The sequence below is a fragment of the Amblyomma maculatum genome, chromosome 6 (assembly GCF_055883805.1).
Source record: "Amblyomma maculatum isolate TAMU_Amacu chromosome 6, ASM5588380v1, whole genome shotgun sequence".
NCBI lineage: Eukaryota > Metazoa > Arthropoda > Arachnida > Ixodida > Ixodidae > Amblyomma > Amblyomma maculatum.
This window is the reverse complement of record NC_139349.1, coordinates 19391957-19411286: the sequence shown is the minus strand read 5'-3', so window position 1 is coordinate 19411286 and position 19330 is coordinate 19391957. Positions and strand designations below refer to the sequence as shown.

The 19330-nt window shown below is 43.4% G+C and overlaps 1 long non-coding RNA gene across 1 annotated transcript in view; it reads right to left on the bottom strand.

Moving 5' to 3' along the window:
- Nucleotides 1-585: 585 nt before the first annotated feature.
- LOC146185189 (uncharacterized) overlaps nucleotides 586-19330 on the bottom strand; it is a 91559-nt gene continuing 72814 nt past the window's right edge. Inside the window, exons 3-5 of the long non-coding RNA XR_014707777.1 lie at nucleotides 7755-7890; nucleotides 3982-4034; nucleotides 586-964 (exon numbers count right to left, since the gene is read on the bottom strand). This is a non-coding gene — a long non-coding RNA (uncharacterized LOC146185189). The remainder of the gene's footprint in view (nucleotides 965-3981; nucleotides 4035-7754; nucleotides 7891-19330) is intronic.

The following is a 19330-nucleotide window of genomic DNA, read 5'->3' as shown; positions in this document are numbered from 1 at the left end:
GCCGCACCTCCAACCAAATGTTACGAAGCGGCAAGCCGATGAAGACAGGAGGCAGAACATTACCGATGACGATGGTAGATGACGTTTAATGAATGTTCGCAGGCCTAGCGCGAGCGCTCCTGCCCGCGCCACTGCCCGCTTCTTCTTCCTTGTCGTCCGTAACAATATTAAGACTTACAAATTTGTACGAAAATATACAAAGGCAAGGAACGTATACAGTCTTACGTTCAGAATTCGAACGTGAAAATAAAAGCATAGCCAAGAACATAAAGAGGCCTATTACCCCACTAATCATGCGTCCGTTAATCTTTTCATTGGTAGAGTGCTTGGAATCACGGTTAAATTGTATTTCAACATGGCAACCAGAAAGAGACTGCAGAGTAAAAGCATTCAAACTTCGAACGCAGTATTTTACCATAAGCCTATGTAAATGTCTGCCAAAAAGAAAAAGACCACTTCCATGAGGAATTCTCACCCGGAAGGGTTAAGTTATTGTAAATTGACCCGAATAGCGTTTTCTCGTCATATTTCTTGAGTCTCGAGTACTACTGTGTAGTTGTTCTCGTTTCTTTGTATAGAGGCAAGACACACGGCGCTCTATATTCCGCAGGGAACTTTGCCGCATAAAGGAAAGTAACAAAACAATGTGTAGTCATGCAGGCTGGAGGTAATATCCTCAATACCCGAAAAAAAAGCAACAAACAAACTGAACGAGGACGAAACAGTAAATTATATCAGATAAAGAAGAGTGTGCTGGGCTTGAGAAACAACCTTCGTTTGAAAGAAAGAAGAAAGAATCGCTGCTTAGCCGGAACAGTGTGAATGCGATTCCCGGACGCAGGCTCATGAATCATTCGTTGTGAAAGTTCTTATTTCAAGGAATACAAAAGATCACTTTGCAAATGTTCTCTTTGTTTGATCTTTTCGATATCCCTTTCATCATTCGAGTGAGACTACGGCGGAACTGCAATAAAAAAAAAAAAAGAAAAACGTTTATTAGACGACTCAAACGTGAAGCAAATGCGTATGGAGGTTACGGCATATAACCCAGCAGCTGAAAGGCATCGCACACACTACAGATTCTAAACATAAAGAAAGAAGCAGTGTCTGAGCTCGTATTGTGATTCTCTAAAGGCCTCGGGTATCTTTTTTCGTCGCATATATGTGTACTTTGTCTTACATATTACAAGTGCCTTAGCATTAATGTGCCTGTGCACCTGTCAAAATTTCTGCTTTTTCAAGAAGTTAGGATTCAGGTAAAATAACTCATCGTTCATCACCGCGAAACTCGCGCGAAGGATTTCCCGGAATATTTTCTCCGAAACATGCAGCAGTAATTTGCTTCCGAAATGAAGTACGCCACTGCGTTGCCACGGAGATTTCCAGGTTATGTTCGGTTCTTACATTTCTAGAAAAACTGTACCGTAGACTTGGAGTAGCTGTCAAGAATGCGTGGCTCTCTTGTCGCTTTGGAAACGCGGAGGCTGTTCCATCCGTATGCTTTGGTGAAACGGTGAAGGTACGTTGCTGAGCTAACCTTTCTGAAGCTCACATATTCGTGCCGAAAGTGTCAACGTTCTAGAAAAAGATATGAGCCTATTTCTAACAATGGGAAAAGTAGGGATGCGAGATGGGTACTATGCAAAGCCTTAGGGAGGGTGAATAATCTATAAGGACTATAAACATATATACTCTGTTTTTAAATACTCTGTTTTTAAATGTCAGATAAGAACTACGCGCAGAAAACGTTTGCGGATGGCAATTGTGTGCCTGATATATTTACACAAAACACATCATTCTGCACAACATTAAAGCACAAGCGAAGGCGCCGCTGCCCTAAACGGAGTTACAGTTTATGTACTCACAGTAATAGGCGCCCAGTTCGCAGCACAGCGCCAGTGTTTAGGATCTAACCGAGCGCAGCTATACGCCTATAAACAAAGGCTACAGCTTTCACATAAATTTTGCCGCTGAAGAAAAATACAAATCGTATTGTAGGGCGAGAGGGAATTAATCAACTCCAGACAGGAATAGCGTTTGATCAATGTTTCAGCGTAAATAACCGAAGGTAGAACAAACTCGCTATAAGATAAACACTCATGTTTATCAGTAATTAGTCTCTTATTACAAGTGTAATCTATCTTGGGGTTTTTCCCTACAACAGTTTACAGGGTTAGTATATCAACTCATGATCTTTGAGTCATGTTTCAGGAAAAATTTGCCTCTAGCTACTTATGGGCAAAACAAAATCTAGAACTGCACCCAAGCAGAGGAGAAGGGTAAAGGCTATGTGGGATCCATATGGCCTCCGTGATTAGCCAAGATTAGCCGAGATCATCCCTGCACTCCATTTTTGAGCAGCCATATAAATGCAGCGATGGGCCAAAGTAGGCCGCGGCGCTGCACTTTTAATCTCGTCCTGGTCGCTCGAGGCAGCATGCTGAGCGGAGACGCAGTGAGTCCAATTTTTAAAGTTGTCAAGCAATGAAACTACGGCTTCGTACCGGTTAACCAAAGTATTTAAAAGCTTGAGAACATTGTTCATTTTAGAATGATTTGTTTAGCGGGATTCTGGTGGCGCACACTTTCTACGAATAGGAAGAAAGATATTTGATTCGCTCTTGGTAGGCATAAGCAGCGACTCGACTGGGTCATATATAATACAGCTAATCGAGGATGCCAGCGGACTTGTATAGGTCCTACTCTAGTTCCTACCGTGCACCTCCTATCGAAACAAAGCTTGCTGATTGGCTAGTTGTTGCGTACTGTATGAAAACCGATTAGCGCCATACAAGATCGACACAAAAAAGGCAGACAGGAAGACGCACTTCGTCCGGTCTGCCTCTCTTCTGTGCGTCCTGTTTTGCGCAAACTTGTTTTCATACACATCTTATCGTGCTACGCAGCCTTCAGGCGCAATCTATGAGAGAAACCATTTTCAGCAACAGTGCCTCCACACAGCCTGCTAGTCTCTGCATAGAGTGCCTTGGACGGCGCAGGAAATGCACGACAAGCGCGGGTGCCACAACACTGATCTCTTAATCGATGCGGCCCAGCTTTTTACGCCCGTGTCGGCTCAAAATTGCTTCAGTTGCTTGAGCTGGACCCAGATAGACGGCCAGCACCGTTCGTGACTTCATAACCTGATTCAAGGCCTCTGCTACATGAAGCAACGTTTCGTAATGCGTCGCAGACGCATGTGTCCTTTCCATGAGATCTTGCCCACCTCACCACCACCACTGTACGTGCAAGGGCGAAGCTTTCTGTGCATCATTTGCTTCTCAAACGCCTTTTTCCTCCTAGCGGCATCTACTACTAGTACCCTCGTCGTCCTTATGCGTATCCCGTCATTACATGCTTCCGGTAGTTACGCTTCATAGACTATTACGTCCATCATTACCATAACTCGGACGCAGTCAGCCACTGCCGCTCGAGACTTTCGCTCCGCCCTATGGCGTTTCACCTGGCGACCTGGACCACCTGATAACATCGAATACCATATCCTTTAGAACAGCAATTACATTTCTGAGTTTCGGGGCCCCAACATACCTGCTTTTTGTGACCATTTGCCACCCAAATGGACGATTACGACTAAAGGGGAATGGGATGAGAGAGAAGTGGCGCCTTAGCATTCGAGCAATAAAGTCATTCCTGAGTTTTAGCTAGGCGGCGCAGTAACGTCAAGTATTTCACACCAGCAATAACACATCAATTTCACCCTAATCAATACAGCCACCGTATCAATAGTAGCCTAAATCTTATTGAGTTGCTAAGATCTATTTTAGGCTTAAAATACTTAGCATGATCATAATAGACATTTGTGTAAAAAGATTAGTTTGTAGTGGCACTAGTGTGATATTTAACTCCATCAGTGGGAGTAGACAGTGCTTCCTAAGCGCTCCAAAATCAATAAAGAAGTATTTCAAAGAAATGAGATGTCGCGAATAGGTGAACGATTACTCTTAACTGCCAGTGGCTTACCTGTCTTCCAAACAGGGACAACCAATGGCAGTTTTTTTGCTTGCGTTGGTAACCTGCGTCGAGGACAAAATGAAAGTGCAGAAGAACAGAAAGAGAACAGAAAGAGAATATGTTGACAATCAGCTGCAGCGGTGGCGTAGCAGTAGAACATCCGCCTCGCATGCAAGAGGACCGGGGTTCAAATCCCGGTGCCGCGCAATTCTCCACCGGATGACAAAAAAAAAAGAAAAAAAAAATCCGCGTGTCGATGGAATTGCATATACAGGTTTGGGGTGCGACCTGATGCCGGTGAACACCTCCGGCAACGCACTCCCTCACCAGAACAGGAGTTGGCCACCCTGGTGCAGTAATTGGCCACAACCTCCTATGATAAGCTCCATAAAACCCCGGCCCTCAGTCACCAGCGGCTGCGGAACAACTGACCACGGCGGCGGTCAGACCTATGACGCAGCAGGGGGTGCTAAGAAAGCCTGGCTCCGCTGGACAGGCCGCCATTGGAAACTGACCCTGGCAACGTTTAATGCTAGAACCCTAGCTAGTGAAGCTAGTTTAGCAGTGCTGTTAGAGGAACTAGAGGGCATGAAATGGGATGTCATAGGGCTTAGTGAGGTTAGGAGGCCGAATGAGGCATATACTGTACTGAAGGATGGGCATGTACTGTGTTATCGAGGTTTACCAGAGAGGCGACAACTAGGAGTAGGTTTCCTTGTCAATAAGTATACAGCGGGTAATATAGATGAATTCTATAGTATTAATGAGAGGGTTGCAGGCATCGTAATTAGGCTTAATAAGCGGTATAAACTGAAGGTTGTACAGGCCTATGCACCTACATGTAGTTATGATGACCAGGCAGTTGAAAGCTTCTATGAAGATGTAGAATCGGCAATGCGAAAAGTAAAGACGCAGTATACTGTACTAATGGGCGACTTCAGTGCCAAGGTAGGGAAAAAACAGGCAGGAGGCAAGGCAGTAGGTGACTATGGCATTGGCTCTAGGAATAGCAGGGGGGAGTTACTAGTTGAGTTTGCAGAGCGCAATAACTTACGAATCATGAATACCTTCTTCAGCAAACGGAAGAACCGAAAATGGACATGGAAAAGTCCTAACGGAGAGACTAAAAATGAAATCGACTTCATAATGTGTTCAACCCCCGCCATTGTGCAGGATGTAGAGGTAATCGGGAAAGTTCGATGTAGTGACCACAGGATGGTGAGGTCCCGAATTAGCCTAAATCTGAAGAAGGAACGCAATAGATTAGTAAGAAAGAAACCCATCAACGAATTAGCGGTGAGGGGGAGGGCAGAAGAGTTCAGGATCTCGCTACAGAATAGGTGTTCAGCTCTAACTGAGGATGGCGACATTACCCTGGAGGCAAGGAACAATAATTTCAGAGATATCATTACTGAGTGCGCGGTAGAAGTAGGCGGTAGGATAGTTAGAGAGGATACCGGTAAGCTGTCTAAGGAGACGAAAGATTTGATTAAGAAACGCCAGAGTATGAAAGCTTCCAATCCAACAGACGAGATCGAATTGGCCGAGATATCAAAGCTAATCAATAAGCGCAAGGTGGCCGATATAAGGAAGTATAACATGGAGAAAATTGAGCATGCTGTAAAGAACGGGGGAAGCCTTAAAGCGGTAAAGAAGAAATTGGGCATAGGCAAAAACCAGATGTATGCGATAAGGGACAAGGCGGGCAACGTCATCACTAATATGGACAAGATAGTCAAAGTAGCCGAGGAGTTCTATACAGATCTCTACAGTAGCCAAAGTAGTCAGGACCGTAATGAGATTGGCGGTAGGGAAAAACAGTCAGACGTTCCACCAGTGACGAAGGACGAGGTCAAGAAAGCACTAGAAACTATGAAAAGGGGGAAATCAGCTGGAGAGGATCAGATAACTACAGATTTGCTGAAGGACGGGGGGGATATCGTGCTAGAAAAACTGGCCACCCTGTATACGCAGTGCCTGGTGTCATCGACGGTACCGGAACCATGGAAGAATGCAAACATTATCCTCATTCACAAGAAAGGGGACTCTAAGGACCTTAAAAATTACAGACCAATCAGCTTACTGTCTGTTACGTATAAGGTATTTACTAAGGTAATCGCTAATAAAATAAGGACAACCTTAGACTGCAATCAAGCAAAGGATCAAGCAGGGTTTCGGAAACGGTACTCTACTATCGATCATATCCATACCATCAATCAGGTGATAGAAAAATGCTCGGAATATAACCAGCCCTTATACATAGCATTCATTGATTACGAAAAAGCATTTGACTCAGTTGAAACCTCGGCGGTGATGCACGCATTGCGAAATCAGGGGGTAGACGAGCCGTACGTGAAAGTGCTGGAAGATATATATAGTGGCTGCACAGCAACCATAGTTCTGCATAAAGAAAGCAACAAAATTCCCATAAAGAAAGGTGTTAGGCAAGGAGACACAATCTCCCCAGTACTATTCACAGCTTGTTTAGAGGAAGTATTCAGAGACTTGGAATGGGAGCAGTTAGGGATAAGGCTTGATGGAGAATACCTCAGTAATCTGCGATTTGCTGATGACATTGCCTTGCTAAGCAACTCGGGAGATGAACTGCAAATAATGATTGATGACCTAGACAGGAAAAGTAGAAAGGTAGGCTTGAAAATCAATATGCAGAAGACTAAGGTAATGTTCAACAGCCTCGGGAAGGAACAGGAGTTTACATTAGGTAGCGAAATACTGGAAGTAGTAGGCGAATATATCTACTTAGGACAGGTAGTAACCGCAGATCCGGACCATGAAAAGGAAATAACAAGAAGAATAAGATTGGGATGGAGCGCATTTGGCAAGTACTCGCAGATTATGACTAGCAGCTTACCGGTATCGCTCAAGAGGAAAGTATACAACAGTTGCATCTTGCCTGTACTCACCTATGGGGCTGAAACGTGGAGGCTAACCAAGAGAGTTCTACTTAAGTTGAGGACAACCCAGAGGGCTATGGAACGAAATATGGTAGGGGTAACATTAAGAGATAGAAAGCGTGCAGAGTGGGTCAGAGAAATAACTCAAGTTAACGACATTCTAGTGGAAATTATGAAGAAGAAATGGACATGGGCAGGACATGTAGTGCGAAGAGAGGATAACCGATGGTCGCTGAGGGTAACAAACTGGATTCCAAGGGAAGGAAAGCGTAGCAGGGGGCGGCAGAAAGTTAGGTGGGCGGATGAGATTAAGAAGTTCGCAGGGGTCAAGTGGATGCAGCTAGCACAGAACCGGGTTAAGTGGAGAGATATGGGAGAGGCCTTCGCCCTGCAGTGGGTATAATCAGGCCGATGATGATGATGTTGATAATCTGTGGCAGCCTTGAGAATATTTCGAATGTGCTCAATGCTTGTGATTTGAAAGCCTCAAAGTAGTTATTCCACACGAAGGATAATATAAGATACCCTGTGCATAACAGCAGGCCACGGAAAACTTCAAGTCCAGTGCAATAACAAAAACGCCCTGCTCCGAGTAAAAGATGAATTGCCAAACTAATTGCGGACTCTAAGATTCCTGTATAAAGGAAGTCCTCATTATGCTCGATTATTCTGTTTTATAAACACTGCATACTTCGCTTCTGTAATATATTGTTGCGAAGAAGATGATCGGCAGTGGCGCAGGAGGAGCCCTCGAGGTAGGTCAGCCATTAAATCATAATCCACCCTTTCGTCATGTTCTACTGTCTTCGCGCTTGTCGCCACATAACATTTTGGTGAAGGTGCGGGGTACATCCTCCTCATCCTCACCTTGGAGCATCGACGCCATCCGTAAGCCGGGACCATCGGTCGAAAGCCCGTCGCTGTCGCCACGCAGCTCCACCCCAGCTCTTGCTGCCCAGTCCCGACCAGTCGCAACTACCGCCGCACAGCCCTCAGCCCGGGTCTGAACACAAGTCCCAGAGACCAGCAGATCAGAGCCGAGACTAGGCCAAAGACCGGAATGACCCGAAGGACACGAACACGCAACCCCCGCCCAAGCCGTCCGATGGCACCTCGAGCCATTGGCCCTATGGATGATTTGATGGCAGATGGTTAAGTGGCGAAATGCGGACCACCCAGGCCCAAGTATCAGTCATCGTGGTGGCAAGGAAATTATTCTGTTCTATCATTCTTTCGACTTCAGCGTACCAACCAGGACAATCGCTCTGTGGCCCCGGGAAATATTGCGAAGAAGATCGGCAGTGGCGCAAAAGGAGCCATCCCCCTAGGTCAGCCATTAAATCATCGTTCGCAAATGTCGCCATGTTGTGCCATCTTCTCGCTTATCGACACGTAACAATACGATCGTATCTGCTGATTTAGTTCAATGAGCTAAAGTGTCATTGGTCGTACCGCGCAAAATATATCCCAGTTTCCGGTGCACACAGACTGTCAAGCATTGAGTGCACTTCAGCAGTCATTCAGGGAAAGTAATAAGCCTAACAGATGCAAAATTCAATAATGCTGTAAAATTGCGACAATTGTTGGAGGGTTTTCTAATTTCCAAGGTATAAGGGTACATAAAGTAAAAAGGTAAAAAATACAAGGTACAAAGGTCAGTTTCAATTAGCACACTCAGGAAGCACACTGATTAATGTACTTAACGAAGCCGTCACATCGATAATGAGTTTCGCTCCTGGCAGCCGCACAGGGAAAGTTGAAACACTGTTTCGGGGCGTGACGTGATCAGACGGATGCTCCGAAAAAGGCAGACTGTCTTCGTCTGAGTAAACAAACGCAGTTGCTTTTCTTGGCTGATTCCTTTATTTCTACTTGAACCTAAGGCTGTAAACATGACTCAGAGAGGCGTTTCCGAGCACCTCTTGAAAAAACGAGATCCGCATGAGCGGGGAGCTAGCTCAATTGCGTGAAGAAGCCGTTACCCCATCGGCAATCGTCGCACGTTCCCTCTCAAATATTGATGGCTCAATGAAAAATACACGAGAAGGCAAAAAAATTAAGACAACAAAGAACGCAATGAAGCACAGTGGTCCGTGGCCCTCAACGCTGAATAGCAGTCGGTGTGTTGTGCCGTTGCTTCAGGCCGTGTGTCGCTCTGTGCTTCGAAGAAAGCCGGTTGGAATTCCGGAGGCGTCAAGCTGCCGGCAGACTTCGCCATTAAAGTATTTCGTCACGTTTCGCTCAGATCTACTTCCCAAAGAAAACTACGACTGTTTCAGTGACTGTCATAAGACGTTACGCGCACAGTAATTGACATGCGAGCCAAAGTTATCTTTTCTCATCTTTCAAAACTTTTTGCCTTGGTTTACAGAGCGTAGGAACCTGAGGCGCTCACCACACTCACGAAGATGTAGCTGGCGTGCTTAGCATGCAAGAATCTGATAGGCCTAAAGAGATACAACATTGGAGACCGGAAGAGTGAGTCCTTCCTTTTTAGCAGAAGAGCATTTCAAAACGAACAAATCCAGTTAAGATATATCCACATGGGGCCAACATAAGGTGGTTGGTTATGAGTCCTTACAGCATATGCAAGCGTAAAGTTTTAAATCTCGGATACGCCGGACTAAAGTTTTGCTGAAGAAAGCGACATAAAAGCAACAGTCCTATAATAAAACGAGAACTCGTTTTAACATTATCCTGAACGCTGGCAAGTGAGTGTAAGTGATGGAGCAAAAAAAAAAATGGAGAACCGTTTTCTTGCTTTTAGGCGAATATTCATTGGCAGCATTTTGGTCTGACCATCTATTGAATATATTTCCTTTAGCTCTACATTACGGCAATAATTATTAATTCTGCTTGGTCGTTTTTGTAAGCATCAGTTGAGAAAGGAAAGCATGGCGAAAGTTTCTAAAGCGACATAGCCGACTTTTCTATTTCAGACAACCTTTCCAAAGGCACTCCCTTCTCCTGCCTAATGTACGCCCCATGCAAATAGTATCACAGTTTCCTTGCAAATACTGCACCTAAAATGTAAAACTGCCAGTGAACTTGATGTCAGAAAAACCTACTTCTTAATTGTTTCGGCCTTTACTTGTGCAGGGCCAACACGCGTTCCAAAGAGCTTCGAAAAGTCAGACTTTTTTTTTAAACGTTTTGTTATTGCCTCAGTACACAAGGGTGCTTTTAAAAGAAAAAAGTGGGTATTTAAATATTAATGAAAAACGTTTGCCAATCTAGCGAACTCGAGAAAGAAGCGTTGATGTTTCTCTTGTGCATAGGTAACATATGTAGAAAGGTTCTTCGGCACGGGACTCGCTGCTTCCATGTTTCGTATTCTTGTTAGCCTTTGTCCTCAACATCCGAGAAACTCACAACGTGCGTTGGATATCTCACTCGGTATTTCAAGAGTTCCAGACAGGACACCAGAAGCGGGAATTTATATTAATAAATTAAGGCCACGTTCGAGTGACAGCAGGAGTTAAGTTCAGGATCTTAAGAACAGAGGCGTTTATGTGGGCAGGTTCTCGGGTTGCAGATCCTACAAAGTTTTGTGAACCGATCGCGTCATGGCATACTAAGTCAAATCGAAATTATTGGTGGATACGAGCCGCCAGACGACGTATGCTCTTGCAGATCTCTGGACTGTGACGGACGCGGCTAAATACCATGTTTCTTGAAGGGCGTCGGTGCTGATCGCAATGCGGGCTTATGCGGCAACTTATAAGGCATAGTTCCTTCGCAAGCCATTCACGAAAAGGATACCCACCAGACCGGAACCTTGATTTGCTCCTGCATATGCCTCGAGTTCAAGATATGTTTATCGCCAAGCAGCACGGACGAGTTGTACATTGCGTTTTATATATGTGTGCAAGTAGCTATTGTTTGAAAGCTTGAAAGACAATTGTACTCCTTTGTTTCCATTTTCCCATATAATCTCGCACCACGGAGACCACTGTCCGCGCATCGCACAATCGAGACCAAAGTTTTGTGCGGAAAAATCATTCCATAGCCTGATGCAGTTGTTCTAGCAGTAGTCGTGCTCCCTCATGAATACCAGGTTGCAGATTCATAGCTCTAAATGTTTTCTCTTTCTGCCCGTGTTGTCTGCGATGAATTTTTAGCCTCTGTATATTCGTTCCATATTGATATTTACTCACAAAGTTAAGTTGAGAGTTCAGTTGAATACTGGTGCTGAAATAAATATACAAATTCCAATTCCCATTACCCTTGCGCGGCTATTACTTCAGCGGAGGGTATTAGAGAGTTAGTTTCTTGGAGTAAAATTTATTCACAAAACACTGAATGCTCACCGATCATAGTTCTTTGACAAGCCATTATCAGAGCAGTCAATACGGTCTACTGATAGTTTAGCGAATTATGACTGCTTCATCGGTTTTCTCTCAGTACCCTAATAAATAGCGCCAGCGGCACTAAAATTGTTTCGATACGCAAATTATTACTTACATTCAATATTGTCCTCCTAAGTGACTGCACATTACAATGTCTGTCTACGAAAAATCCTGGACATCTGCACTTTTTAACGAGAATACAAAAACAAACATTGCTGCATCATATACTTGCTAGGGTAATATATCAATGCTAAGTAGGAAGCAGTGACTTGCCTGGTTAAAGATATAACGCACTTATCCCCCCACCCCCCCTTTCAACCAAGGCTGCCATGTTTTCACTGTTCTTGACAACATAGAAAGCGGTGGCCAAGCTGCTTCTACCGGTATCGATTATGGAAGCCCCATGTTAACACCTTTGGGCGGAGCGACCGCGCTCACCCTTCCTACGCGCTCGTGTTCATGCGAATAAAGCCAGCTCACCCACGAGCGTCTGTGCTCGGGGAGGTATACATGTGCAGCACGTGCTATACTTCTAAATGAATGGAAGAGTTGGATAAAACTCCTTTAGGAATACTTTTTTATTTTGTCCAAAGAAAAGATTAAAAACTTGCATGGTTTTTAATACAGCCCAACACGTTTGATGAAAGCAAAGGAGCATCGCCATTGAGAGTTCAACGAGATAGCGTTAAAACCTTAATGCTTTGAAGACGATGTTGCGGCCGCACCATACAATCGAAGGAATTTTCTTTGCTACTCCCTTAATTATTACTTCTGTAATTAGCTTGTTTCTAATGACGCACCTGACAACATAAGGCAATGCATACATTAGGTCAACCTTTATTCGGAGAAAACCAATGTATCAGGTTTTTAACTACACAAGTTTTTCAAGTTATTTGTACAACGTTTAGCCTAGGTGACCATCCACTTGTCGGAAAATAAATTTGATTTGATTTAATCTGATTTGAGAGCGAAGGTGATACATCGTATGATATTTTGATGCTCCTGGGCCTCCACAGCTGGTGGAGGACAAGGATGGCAGTGAGAGGTTCCGACATCATTGTTCATTCTGCCCGTGAAAATTTTATTGAGAGTGTAACATACGTTGCAGAGGTGTATTCGCGCACAAACAGAGTATCCGCAATGGATGGCTGTTTTTGTAGAATTGGTTAAACTTTTAAAAATTAACTACGCCAGGCCTGCATGTACTGGCGTGTTTTAGCAGTGTCTGTATTATTGTAATAAATGTCTGAGAAGGCAGTAAAGAAAAAACGGTTCTGTAGATCGCCTCCAATTGCGAAGCAATCGTGTTCGACAGCACGGAACGTATATTGCTTGTTTTCTTGAATTTTTTGCGTTATAGCCATAACGCCGACACCATTATTTCTGTAGCATGGAGTCCCTAACGCTGTCTTGTTAAAATCTCAGCTGGCTGCACTTCACTCGGAGCCCTCTACTACGGCCTACCAGGCAGTCTGAGTCGCTCCCGGACGTTACTACTTATATTATCTGTGTCCCTGCAACTTATCCATAACCTACTGAGGAATGTGCAGTAAATTTCTCCTGACGTCCGCTCTCTTAATTAAGTGCGCCGCAATCATCGCTTATACGAGGAGCCTTTCGTTCCTTTTCTGAGTGAGTGCCATTACATATATTCCCTTCCTAAATCTTTGGCAGGGCACATTTATTGTTACGGTCTGCCATACCGTGGCGTATAATAAATTTCAGGCACACGTACTGTGAGCTGTGAAATTTGCTACACAGAAACTTCGGCGGCCTGAAATAAGGCTTCAGATTAATCTACGCGCTCGTGTAGACATGTTTTCTTATTCTTGTTTGGATAAAAAGAGCCTCCTAGTGTTCTCATGACACAGAATGCGTTCTTTAGGCAGTTTGCAGCAGGGAATGTAAATAGAGTATTAAGTAAATATAAATATAATATAAAGTAAAAGTAACGCGCCTTTTCCCCGAAACTAAATATGTCCCCAGTTCCTCGAAGCATATTTTTTTTTCTTCTTTCTTTTTCTTTTCTCTTTCTACTTTTTCTTTGCATCTTCTTTTTTCTATTTTTTTTTCTTTTCTTTTTTTTTCCTACTCGTTCTTCTATGTTTAAGTAAAGCCGCGATAGTGTTCGGGCTTGTGACGCAAGTATTAGAGAGAACTCTAAATATTCGAGCTTTGGGGACATGCTCAGAGAACACATTTCGAATAGAGCTCGATCGAGTGTTCTGTTATGCTTAGGCTATATGTGGCGAAAGACTTCTCGGCGTCTCGGTCCGAGCGAATATATCTTCAACACGAGATGAAGCAACGCGTGCACTTCTGTTTCGCAAGTTGAGGCCGCTGTAATACGATGGAGTATTGATCTGCTTGCCTCCGTTGCGTAATAAGATGCTAGATCGCTTGTCGTCAGCCAGTCGATTCTATCGAATGCAATGCGAGTTCCCATAAAAAGGCGGGCACCGAAGCAGCTTAAGTAGCGACATTTACTTTTCGCCGCGGCCTTCAGTCGCCCGCTATAGCATTGCCGAGGGCTTCATTTCTTAGGACTCTGAAAGCACTCGATCTCTTGAGCTACGACGTGACGAAAGAGCTAAATGCTGAGGTTCTCGCCTTGCAGAATGATGAAAAAATACTTTTCCCAAGTTTGACACCTGCAGGGCTTAGAAATGAGCCAAGAGAAAAGAAAAATATATTTAGTACTTAGATTAAGTAATAGTTATTTGTGTCTTGGTTATCGTTTGTGTTTACATGTTCTGCTCTTTTTTTGATGAGTTCGTTTTACGCGATTCGTTTGTCGAGACAAAGACAACTGCTATGCGTCGGTTCACTAGCATCCAGCTCGCATTTTCTCTTCGAAATGGTAGGCTGTGCGTATCCACGGAGAAAAATGTAAAGGTCTAGATAGTCGCGATTTAGGGTTGTTTTCCGGCTTCACGCACAGTTGATGGGCGTGAAAAGTGCGCCAATGCATGCAATGTGAATTTGTCCGAAACGCCCTTTTCCATCGCACTTCACTGGCTGTTCTTCCCAAAGTAAAACTATTTTAAGTCCCTTGCATACAACTTTCAAACAAAACGTTCCTAAGAACATTTATATCTGAGTTTTTCTCGCATTTTTTTATCACTGAGTAGCCTTTATTGGTCTCTTTATTATATAGCAGGAGGCCTGAATGTCGGGACTGAAATATAGATTCTTACAATTACATAAAACAATGTGCTACAGACGATAGCATACACAACAATCCAAGGCACAATACTTTTTATACACAGAGCGAAAAAAATAAACAAGCAGCAGACTGTACACAAGCATACAGCAGTAGGTTAAGGTACAGACTAAGCAAAAACAATATTAAAGATCTCAAGATTCAAAAATGCGCTGTCTTAACATTTTTTTAATGCGTACAATCATATTCATGACTTCAGGGAAGGACTTCAGTTATTGCAAGCTGTCATGGCAAAGAAAGAAGTCTCTTCCCTTTCGTAATTATGCTTACTTTCGGTAACAGGAAGTTGCTTGACAGAGCAAAGTGTGTTATATTCTTATTTCTAATTACATTTCCGTGGAAGAACTCAATAGACATATTTTACATGGACATCATTGAAAAGAAGTACCAGGACCTGAAATTTGTGCAATATTTCGAGGAAAAAAATATGCAATGACTGGAACAAAGTTTCAGATGAGTTGTTGAAAGACAAAAAGGCGATTATTCTAAGCGGTTGTTTTTGCAAAGCAATAAATTTAGGAAGGTGAGTTCTGTACGCGCTACCCCATGAAGTGGTACAATAATTGATATGGGAATATACGGATGCGTAATATATAGACAGTAATGTGTCTATATTGAAAACTTGTCGTGTTCTGATGAGTGCTCGTATTAAAACGCCAAATTTATCAAGAATAGAAGTAACGTGGTAATTAAAGCTCAAGTTCGAATCGACGATCGCATATGTGTTTGAGATATAGATTATTAATGTGCATTGATAGATCTGATGTAAATATTTTTTGAAGGGGGGGGGGGGGGCGTGAAATATTACTAAATTAATTTTCAGGGTTTGATTTGAATGTAGTTTACATGGCTCTACTGCTTTAAGGTTCGCAGCATTGAGTCAAGTCTCGCAAGTAATAAGAAGGTGTGCTGGTAGATGCCATTTATGGTTGTATTGTCAGCGTACGAGAGGCACTGAGTTATATTTTAAAAAGACTGAAGATTATTTATATTTGTTAAAGAATGGAGAGGCCGGAGAATTCAACCTTGAGGAACTCCTTTATTAATGCGTGCGCATTAAGTGGTTATGTTTGAGGAGTTTTTCACCAGAATTTTGTCGGCAGGATTGTGTCGAAGTGAGAGCCTATAGGAAAAGTTCGAAAAGTGTAGTCGGCACAGGATGAAAAAATGTTGGAAAGGCCAAATTATCTCCATGTCGTGTCGCTAGTTAATTATTAGAGCCAATTAATCAATTAACTTGTCATAATAGGTGCGTATTTGTATATCCAGCAGTTTTTCAATGACCTTCCTTAGGAAAGGTAGAATAGAAATAGGTCGGTAATGTCGCGCATTATTATCCGTCTCCTTTTTCAGATATCGGAGCTACCTCAGCCAATTTTATTTGACTGGAGAAACCTTCTGTCTCAAAAATTAGGTCTATAACGTGAGCGAGAGGTTCTGAAAATTATTATTTTTATTTTTTACGCACTTATTGTGGAACGAAAATATTTGATCTAATCCAGCACCTGTATTGTTTCGAAAACGGATAACCTCTAATAATCATAAGGCGTAGATGCTCTTTAAAAAAAAAAAACTGTGGCTCACCGGAGAAAACTGAGACTTTAACTTTCGGAAGTGTTTCAGCGGGTGAACAAAAGTTCACAAAAAGCATTGGATATTGCTAAGAGTTCTGGAAGAACAATATTTTCTCTTTTGATAGTGTTAATGGAGTAGTCATTGGTTGGTTTGTTTTGGAATTGAATAATAAATTTCTATTTTTCATTTGCATCATAGCTACATTCAATAAGCTTGTTTCTAAAAAGAATAGCTTTTTTTAGCCTTTCTGAAAGCCTGGTTTAATTTTTGGGACACCAGCTTGAAACGACGGAAAAGACGCGGATTGAATGGTTGCAATTTTTTTTTTTTTTTTTTTTTGTAAAAGTCCTTTTTTTTTCTCGTGGATTCTAGAAGGCCAGGATAAACCCATTACAGCCAGTGGTGCACCATAATATCTTTTGGTTGTTGCGTGCTGAGTAGATGACGTAACTGCACCTGACACGATATGCTCAGCGTCTGAACTTCCGAAAAGCGCCGAGAAATCTGCCCGTGCTATTCTATCGCATTAAGCCTATAAATCGAATTTCGTCTTTATATGGTTAGCTTGCGATATGCGATGTAAGTCAAAATAAATGAAATAGGATGGTGGTTTGTAATGTCGACTTCGGCTACTCCAATATTTGGTAAATTCTCGACGTTAGACAGAATAGCGTTCAGTAACTGCGCCCGTGTCTGACCGTTTTGGCAGATATTTTGTGCGAGCTTGCTTCCACCGAAAATTCTGAAAAAAGAAGAAATTCAAGCGCTTTTCCCGGCTGGTTTGTGTGCTTCTCTCGACTGACAAGCACCGTGATTTGTCTGTTTTTATCCCTGATCCAAAGAGAAATCTTCCCGCCATAATCAGAAGTGAGGCGGGGAAAATTTCAAGCTTCCAAATTTGCGAGTCAAAATCTGAAACGGGGTCACAGGAATGCGAAAGTGCGAGATTGCTTCAAAGTAGCAGCAATCCTCCGCATATAGATGGCCTCGCGCGCGCGCGCGCGCACGCACACGCACACGCACACGCACACGCACACGCACACGCACACGCGCACGCGCACACACACACACACACACACACACACACACACACACACACACACACACACACACACACACACACACACACACACACACACACACACACACACACACACACACACACACACACACACGCACGCACGCACGCACGCACGCACGCACACGCGCACGCACGCACGCACGCACGCACACACACACGCACGCACGCACGCACGCACACACACACACACACACACGCACGCACACGCACGCACGCACGCACGCACACACACACACACACACACACACACACACACACACACACACACACACACACACACACACACACACACACACACACACACACACTCATATATATATATATATATATATATATATATATATATATATATATATATATATATATATATATATATATATATATATATATATATATAGGTGCGCTCAAAGTGAACTGTCTGAAGCAACTCAGGATCCCATGAAACTGACTCTCAGCGAGAGAGCAGAGCAACGTCTTTGACAGAAGCTATCCGGAATGCTGTCACCTTATTGGGAGAGCGACTGACGGTTATGGTTGTATATCTGATGTGAGCTGCAGATAACAGAAAAACCAGAAAGGATGCATTATTATGAAGAAAATTGTTGTCACTGTGTGAGAAACAAGGGTCCTCGTCGTCATCATCATCATCATTATCATCAGTCGAATAATAGCAACTGCAGGGCGAAGAAACCTGCCATAGTACTCCAGATAACACGATCCTGTGCTGCCTACATTCACTCGACCCCTGCGAACTTCTCAACCTCATCCGTCCACCTAACGTTCTGCCTCCCCCTGCTACGCTTTCTTTCCCTTTGAATCCGATTTGTTACCCTTCGCAACCGTTAGTTGCGTTCTCTTCTCCCTACATGCCCTTCCCATGCCCATTTCTTCATGATTTCCACTCGGTTTATTTATCTGATCCTCTCTGCACTCTTCCTATGTCTTAACGTTACCCCTACCATTTTTCGTTCCATACCCCTCTGCGTTGCCCTGAACTTAAGTAGAACCCATTTCGTTAACCTTCACGTTCCAGTCCCATAGGTGAGGACAGGTAAGACGCCATTGTTATAAGCTTTACTCTTGATTGACACCAGTAAGCTGCTAGTCATAACCTGTGAGTACTTGCCAAATGCGCTCTATCTTAATTTCACCGAGAAGATTGTCCTTATTTTCATTTCATTGTCCAGATCTGCTGTTACTACCTCCTCTAACTATACATATTCGCCTACCACTTGCAGTGTTTCGTTGCCTATTGTAAACTGTTGTTCCTTCCCTAGGCTGTTGGACATTATCTTAGTCTTTCCCATATTTTAAAACCTACCTTTCTGCTATTCCTGTCTAGGACACCAATCATTATTTTCAAGTCCTCCCCTGTCTTGCGAAGCAAAGTAACGTCATCAGAGATTACTGAGGTATTCTCGATCAACCCTTATCCCTAACTGCTCCCATTCTATTTTCCCGAATACTTCCTCTAAGCAAGCTGTGAACAGTACTGTGGCCATCGTGTCTCCCTGCCTAACACCTTGCTATACAGGAATTTGGTATTTTCTTTACGCAGAACTATGATTGCTTTGCAGCCACTATAGATACCTTCCAGTACTTTCACATATGGCTCACCTACACCCTGATCTCGCAATGCCAGCATGACCGCTGAGGTTTCGACCGAATCAAATACTTTCTTGTAGTCAATGAACGCTATGTATAGGAGTTGGTTATATTCAGAGCACTTTTCTCTATCACCTGGGTAATAGTGTGGATATGATCGATGGTAAAGTACCTTTTCCGAAACCCTGCTTGATCGTTTGGTTGATGAAAGTCTAAGGTTACCTTGATTCTATTAGCAATTACCTTGGTGATTAGCTTGTACCTAAATTATAGTAGGCTGATTGATGTATAAGTTTTCTAGTTCCTTGCGTCTCCGTTTTTAGGAATTAGGATGTTTGCGTTCTGTCATGGTTCCTGTACTATCGATGTCTCCAGGCATTGCGTATACAGGGTGGCCAGTTTTTCTAGCATAATATACCCCCCCCCCCCCCCCCCTACCCTCTTCGTCCTTCAAAAAATCTGTCGTTACCTTAACCCCCCCGCTGCCTTCCCTCTTTTCATAGCTCCTAATTCTATCTCAACCTCGTCGTTCGTTACTGGCGAAACGTCTGATTGTGTGGTCGTTGAAACACGGGTATGTGGGTTCAAAAAGACTGGTTTGCCCATGGTT